This window comes from Cebus imitator, unplaced genomic scaffold (genome assembly GCF_001604975.1).
Source record: "Cebus imitator isolate Cc_AM_T3 unplaced genomic scaffold, Cebus_imitator-1.0 Scaffold87, whole genome shotgun sequence".
Taxonomy (NCBI): domain Eukaryota; kingdom Metazoa; phylum Chordata; class Mammalia; order Primates; family Cebidae; genus Cebus; species Cebus imitator.
The window spans coordinates 5,983,665-5,990,927 of record NW_016107402.1 but is presented as its reverse complement, the minus strand read 5'-3'; the positions used below and the strand labels follow the sequence as shown (position 1 = coordinate 5,990,927).

General features: G+C 43.9%; 1 pseudogene; it reads left to right on the top strand.

Annotated features, from left to right (window-relative positions):
• Window positions 1-6,379: 6,379 nt before the first annotated feature.
• On the top strand, window positions 6,380-6,473 carry LOC119472149 (annotated as a pseudogene).
• Window positions 6,474-7,263: the final 790 nt, after the last annotated feature.

The window sequence follows — 7,263 nt, the reverse complement described above, 5'->3', positions numbered from 1 at the left end:
AGGCCAAGGCAGGCAGATCACTTGATTCCAGGATTTCGAGATCAGCCTGGCCAACATGGAGAAACCCTGTCTCTACAAAAAATTCAAAAGTTATCTGGGCACGTGGTGCGTGCCTGTAGTCCCTGCTACTCAGGAGGCTGAGGTGGGAGGATGCCTTGAGCCCAGGAGGTGGAGGTTGCAGTGAGCCAAGATTGTGCCACTGCACTCCAGCCTGAGTGACAGAGCCAGACCTTGTCTCAAAAGCGTAAGTTATCCTCTGCAACATGCTTTTTTAGTATTGCATGTTTATTATCCTTGTTATTACATGCAGCTCTTTTCATTTTAACATATGCACAGGATTGCATTGAAAAAACATACAAATGTCTGTTTCCTTACTTCTGTGTTTAATATTTTTGGTAAATACTTGCGAAGAATGTGCACATTTTCAACTTTATTATTATAAAATTATTGGCACGTCATCTGGCAAGCATTTATTATGAAATTAATTTCCAAAATAGTAGTGGCAGCTGCACTGTCTTTTGGCAGGGTAATGAGAGTTTCCGTTGCTCTGTATCCTCTCCAGTACTCGGAATTGGCAGACTTGAACTTCCATTCAGGTGGGTGGTGATTGTTTTAACTTAGGTGCCTGATTTCCCGAAATGTTGGCTATATTTTTATATTTCTTGATCATTTGGGCTTTTCCTTCTGTGAATTGACTATTATTTTCTTGACTTATTTTTCTACTGGGTTTTTCTTTAAAGTTGACATAAAATTTATATTATACAATGTCTGAAAATTCTTTGTTATATATGTTGCAAATATCTTCTCCTGATCTGTGATTCTTCATCAGTTTTATTGTTTTTGAGACCAAGTTTCGCTCTTGTTGCTCAGGCTGGAGTGCAATGGTGCCATCTCAGCTTGCTGAAACCTCTGCCTCCCAGGTTCAAGGGATTCTCCTGCCTCAGTCTCGCAAATTACTGGGATTACAGGTGCCAGCCACCATGCCCAGTTAATTTTTTGTATTTTTAGTAGAGACTGGGTTTCACCATGTTGGCCATACTTGTCTCAAATTCCTGACCTCAGGTGATCCACCTGCCGTGGCCTCCCAAAGTGCTGGGATTACAGGTGTGAGTCACTGACCCAACCATTTTTGTATTTTTAGTAGAGATGGGGTCTTGCTATATTGCCCAAGCTGGTTTTGAACTCCTGGGCTCAACTGATCCACCTGCCACAGCCTCCCTAAGTGCTGGGATTACAGGTGTGAGTCACTGCACTGGCTTTCATCAGTTTTACAGTGTGTTTTAATGTACACAGTTTTCAAATTTCTATGGTCAAATTTATCCACCTTTTCTTTATTATTTGTAATTTCCATGTCTTAGTTTAAGAAGTTTTCTTGGCTGGGCATGGTGTTTACACCTGTAATCCCAGCTGTTTGGGAGACTGAGGTGGACAGATTGCTTGAAGCCAGGAGTTTGAGACCAGCTTAGGCAACATGGTGAAACCCTACCTTTACAAAAAATACATGTGTCTCTAGTCCTAGCTACTCGGAAGGCTGAAGTGGGAGGATCGCTTGAGCACAGAGACAGAGGCTGCAGTGAGCCGAGATTGCACCACTTCACTCTAGCTGGGTGACAAGCGAGACTGTCTTTAAAAAAAAAAAATTTTTTTTTTGGCTGGGCGTGGTGGCTCACATCTGTAATCCCAGCACTTTGGGAGGCTGAGGCGGGCAGATCATGAGGTTAGGAGTTTGAGATCAACTTGGTGAAATTCCGTCTCTACTAAAAATACAAAAATTAGCTGGGCGTGGTGTCACCCACCTGTAATCCCAGCTGCTTGGGAGGCTGAGGCAGGAGAATCGCTTGAACCCAGGACGGAGGTTGTGATGAGCTCAGAGTGTGCCATTGCACTCCAGTCTAGGTGACAGAGCGAGACTCCGTCTCAAAACAGAACAAAAACAAACAAACAAAACACTTTTTTTTTCTCTTACCCCTACATCATAAAGATATTCTCCTCTATTTTCTTCCAGAACTTTGCATACTTTTTGCTTTATATGGGTTGTTACTCCATTTGGAATTTAATTCTGGATATGATGTGAGGGATCTAATTTTATTATTTTTTCCTTAATGGATAGCTAATAACTTGCACTACTAGTGGCTATTAGTAGCTAATATCTACTCTTATTGATTTGTAATGGCAACTCTGTGGTGTCAATTTCCATAGATGAGCTCTCTATTTATGGGGTCTCTGTTTTGTTTTTTTCCACTGTTTATCCCTCCTCACTTCAGTGAGTAGCTCTTTTCTTATCAGTAAATGAAGGATAGTGGGGGTGGAAGAATACCACAGGGAGAAGAGCATGGGTTTTGGAATCACTATGATAATACCACTCTGAGGGCTAGGTGAGGTGGCTCATGCCTGTAATCCCAGCACTTTGGGAGGCCAAGGCCAGTGAATCAATCGCTTGAACTCAGGAGTTTGAGATCAGGCTGGGCAACAAAGTGAGACCCCGTCTCTATAAAAGAAAAGAAATACCACTCTGTCTTTTATTGTTTATTTGTTTATTCTTTTGAGATGGAGTCTCCCTCTGTCACCCAGGCTGAAGTGCAATGGCACGATCTCAGCTCACTGCAATCTCCGTCTCCCAGGTTCAAGCAATCCTCCTGCCTCAGCCTCTGGAGTAGCAGAATTTACAGGCGTATGCCACCACCCTGGATAATTTTTGTTTGTTTGTTTTGTTTTGTTTTGTTTTATTGAGACAGAGTCTTCCTCTGTCGCCCAGGCTGGAGTGCAGTGGCATGATCCTGGCTCACTGCAACCTCCGCCTCCCAGGTTCAAGCAATTCTTCTGCCTCAGCCTCTTGAGTATCTGAAACTACAGGCGTGTGCCACCATGCATGGCTAATTTTTTGTATTTTTAGTAGAGATGGGGTTTCACTGTGTTATCAAGGATGGCCTCAATCTCATAACCTTGTGATCTGCCCGCCTTGGCCTCCTAAAGTGCTGGGATTACAGGCATGAGCCACGGCACCTGGCATAATTTTTGTATTTTTATTAGAGATGGGGTTTCACCATGTTGCCCAGATTGGTCTTGAACTCCTGACCTCAGGTGATCCACTTGCCTCGGCCTCCTAAAGTGCTGGGATTACAGGTGTATGCCACTATGCCCAGCCCCACTCTGTCTTAATGCTGTGACTTTATTTCGTTTTATTTATTTATTTATTTATTTATTTTTTTGAGATGGAGTCTTGCTCTGTCACCCAGGTTGGAGTGCAATGGCATGATCTTGGATCACTGAAACCTCCACCTCATGAGTTCAAGCAATTCTCCTGCCTCAGCCTCCTGAGTAGCTGGGATTACAGGAGCCCACCACCACACCTGGCTACATTTTGTATTTTTAGTAGAGATGGGGTTTCGCCATGTTGGTCAGGCTGGTCTTGAATTCCTGACCTTGTGATCCGCCCACTTCGGCCTTACAAAGTGCTGGGATTACAGGTGTGAGCCACTATGCCGGCCAATACTATGACTTTATATTAAGACTTGACATGTGATGTGAAAAGTCCTTTCAGGTATCCTTGTTGTTCATATGTATATGCCCTTGTTCTTCAAAAATTTCTCCATTACTCTTGGCTCTTTGCTTTTTCTTTCTTTTTCTTTTCTTTTTTTTTTTTTGAGACAGTCTCACTCTGTTGCCCAGGCTGGAGTGCAGTGGTGAAATCTTGGCTCACTGCAACCTCTGTCTCCCAGATTGAAGCCATTGTCCTGCCTCAGCCTCCTTAGTAGAGACAGGGTTTCACCATGTTGCTCAGGCTGGTCTTGAACTACTGACCTCAGGTGATCCACCCGCCTCAGCCTCCCAAAGTGCTGGGATTATAGAGGTGAGCCACCATGCTTTTTCATTTGGAATTTCAGGATTAACCTGTACATTTTCTGGGAAAACTCTATTGGGATTTTGATTAGACTGGCTCTAAATTTATAGATTAAATTGGGAAGAATTTGTATTTTGATGATATTGACAGTCTCATGCATAAATATGGTACATCTACCCATTTATTTAATTCTTGTTTTTTTTTTTTTTTTTTTTTTTTTTTTAAGATGGAGTCTCACTAGGCTAGAGTGCAGCAGCATGATCTTTGCTCACCATGACCTCCACCTCCTGGATTCTCCTGCCTCAGCCTCCCGAGTAGCTGGGACTACAGGCACGTGCCACCATGCCCAGCTAATTTTTGTATTTTTAGTAGAGACAGGGTAGGGTTTCACTATGTTTGCCAGGCTGGTCTTGAACCCCTGACCTCATGATCCACCCGCTTCAGTCTCCCAAAGTGCTGGGATTACAGGCATGAGCCACCATGTCTGGCTTCTTGTTTTTTTTTAAAATGACTTTTATAATTTTCCTCATCAAGATTTTGCACATCTTAGGGCTAGGTGCAGTGGCTCATGTCTGTAATCCCAGCACTTCAGGAGGCCAAGGCTGAAGATCACCTGAGGTCAGGAGTTCAAGACCAGCCTGGCTAACATGATGAAACCCTGTCTCTACTGGAAAAAAAAAAAAAAAATAGCCAAGCGTGGTGGTGTGCGCCTGTAGTCCTGGCTACTGGGGAGGCTGAGGCAGGAGAATTGCTTGAACTCAAGAGGTGGAGGCTGCAGTGAGCTGAGACAGTGCCACTGCCCTCCAGCCTGGGTGACAGGATAAGATGCAATCTCAAAGATCCTGCACATATTTGGCCAAAAAAAGGAAAAAAAAACAAAACAAGCCAAAACAGTTTTCTTGCTATTATAAGTTGTGTCTTCTTAAAAATATCATTTTTTGTTTAATTGCTTGTTTAAAGGAACGTGATTGCTTTTTACATGTTTAAGTGCTTTTCTGGTTCTAATATTTTTTCCATGGAATTGCTGCAATTTTTCTATGGAAAAGGTCATATTGTCTGTGAAGATGACAGGTTTGCTTTTCCTTTTCAATCTTCATAACCTTTTTTTCCTTTGGTCTGATAACTCTTCATAACAGAATGAGGTTGTGATTATTCCTATATGATTATTCCCAGTTGCAAATTAGAAAGCAGGCTTGAAGAGGTAATTTGACTTTTTCAAGTTCACACAGAAAGCAGGTGGCATAAAGAATTGAACTCAAGTCTCACTGATTCTAAAACCTGTGCCCTTTTCCCTACAGTATTCTTTCACCCATATTATCCTCCATTTCTTGATGAGAAAAGCAATACTTACAGCAAGAAAGTGTCCACAACACTTTTGGCAAAGGATAGGTTTTGAAGGCAGAAAGAACTGGACGATATCTTTGTAGTAGTTGTGCAGGACTGCCCTAGTTTAGTGTATCTGGGTCCTAATTCCAGCTCTGCTACCTGCCAGCTATGTTACTTCCTCTCTCTAATGTCATTCATTCATTCATTCAATAAGTTTATCCAGCATCTGCAATGTGCCAGGCCATGTTCTAGATCTTGGCAATAAACTCAAGGAGATTACAGTTTAGTTGGGGAGAAGATAATGAGCAAAGTAAATAAATAAAAGACATGTTATATTAGATGTGATATGTGCTACAGAGAAAAGGAAAGCAGAGTGAGGGGCTGGGAATGAGGGGGGCTGGCTGCAACTTATTAGGGTGGTCAGGAAAGGCGCCACTGAGAAAGTGGCATCTGAGGAAAGACCAAACTTTGAGTGTCTGGGGGAGAGTGTTTCAGGCAGAGTGAATAGCAGGTGCAAAAGGGCGAAGTGAGGCTGGGCACAGTGGCTCACACCTGTAATCCCAGCACTTTGGGAGGGTAAGGTGTGCAGATCGCCTGAGATCAGGAGTTCGAGACCAGCCTGGCCAGTGTGGTGAAACCCTGTCTCTACTGAAAATACAAAAATTAGCCGATGTGGTGGTGGGCATCTGTAATCCCAGCTACTCAGGAGGCTAAGGCTGGAGAATCGCTGGAACCTGGGAGAAGGAGGTTGCAGTCAGCCGAGATCACACTACGGAACTCCAGCCTGGCTGACAGAGCGAGATTCTGTCTCAAAAACAAACAAACAAAAAACAAAAAAGAAAAATAAAAGGGTGAGGTGAGAGTGTGTTGAGGAAGGGCAGGAAGACCAGAACAACTACAGCGGGGGGAGCAAGATGTAGGGGATGAGGTGAGGTCTTACAGGATCTCGCAGGTGCTTTAAAGGACTCTGACTTTTCCTCTGAGATGGAAGGCCCTGGGGGGCTTTGAGCAGAGGAGTGATGTGCTGTGACTGATGTTGAATAGTTCAACCTTGTTGCTGTGTTAGGAACAGACTAGGCCGGGTGCAGTGGCTCATGCCTGTAATTCCAGCAATTTGGCAGGCTGAGGTGGGAGGATCACGTGAGGTCAGGAGTTTGAGACCAGCCTGGCCAAAATGGTGAAACCCTGTGTCTACTAAAAATACAAAAATTAGTGCTCACTTCGGCAACACATATACTAGAATGGGAACGATACAGAGAAGATTAGCATGGCCCCTGCGCAAGGATGACGCACAAATCATATTTTTTAAAAAAATACAAAAATTAGCTGGGTATGGTGGCACATGCCTATAATCCCAGCTACTTGGAAGGCTGAGGCAGGAGAANCCTCCCGGGTTCAGGCAATTCTCCTGCCTCAGCCTCCTGAGTCGCTGGGATTACAGGCATGTACCACCATGCCCAGCTGATTTTTTGTATTTTTAGTAGAGACGGGGTTTTACCATGTTGACCAGGATGGTCTCGATCTCTTGACCTCGTGATCCACCCGCCTGGGCCTCCCACAGTGCTGGGATTACAGGCTTGAGCCACCGCGCCCGGCCCATACTTCATTTTCTAACCATATTTAAAACTCATCCTTTGGGAGTGCCTTTATAAACAATTTATTAAACATAATTAACCAACTTTATTCCTTGATAACCACATAATTCCAGACAGTGACAATCGGCCTAATCATTAGCCTACTTCATTTACCAGAAATGCCTTCAAATAACTTACGGCTGTTAGCAAAAATTAAATCCATCCTCAGTGAATAAATTATTTGCCACTATTGAGAATACTCAGAAGAGGGCGGGTGTGGTTGCTCACACCTGTAATCCCAGTACTTTGGGAGGCTGAGGCAGGTGGATCTCCTGAGGTCAGGAGTTTAAGACCACCTGGCCAACATGGCGAAACTCTGTCTCTACTAAAATACAAAAGTTAGGGCGGGTGCGGTTGCTCACGCCTGTAATCCCAGTACTTTGGGAGGCTGAGGCAGGTGGATCTCCTGAGGTCAGGAGTTTAAGACCACCTTGCCCAACATGGTGAAACCCCATCTCTACC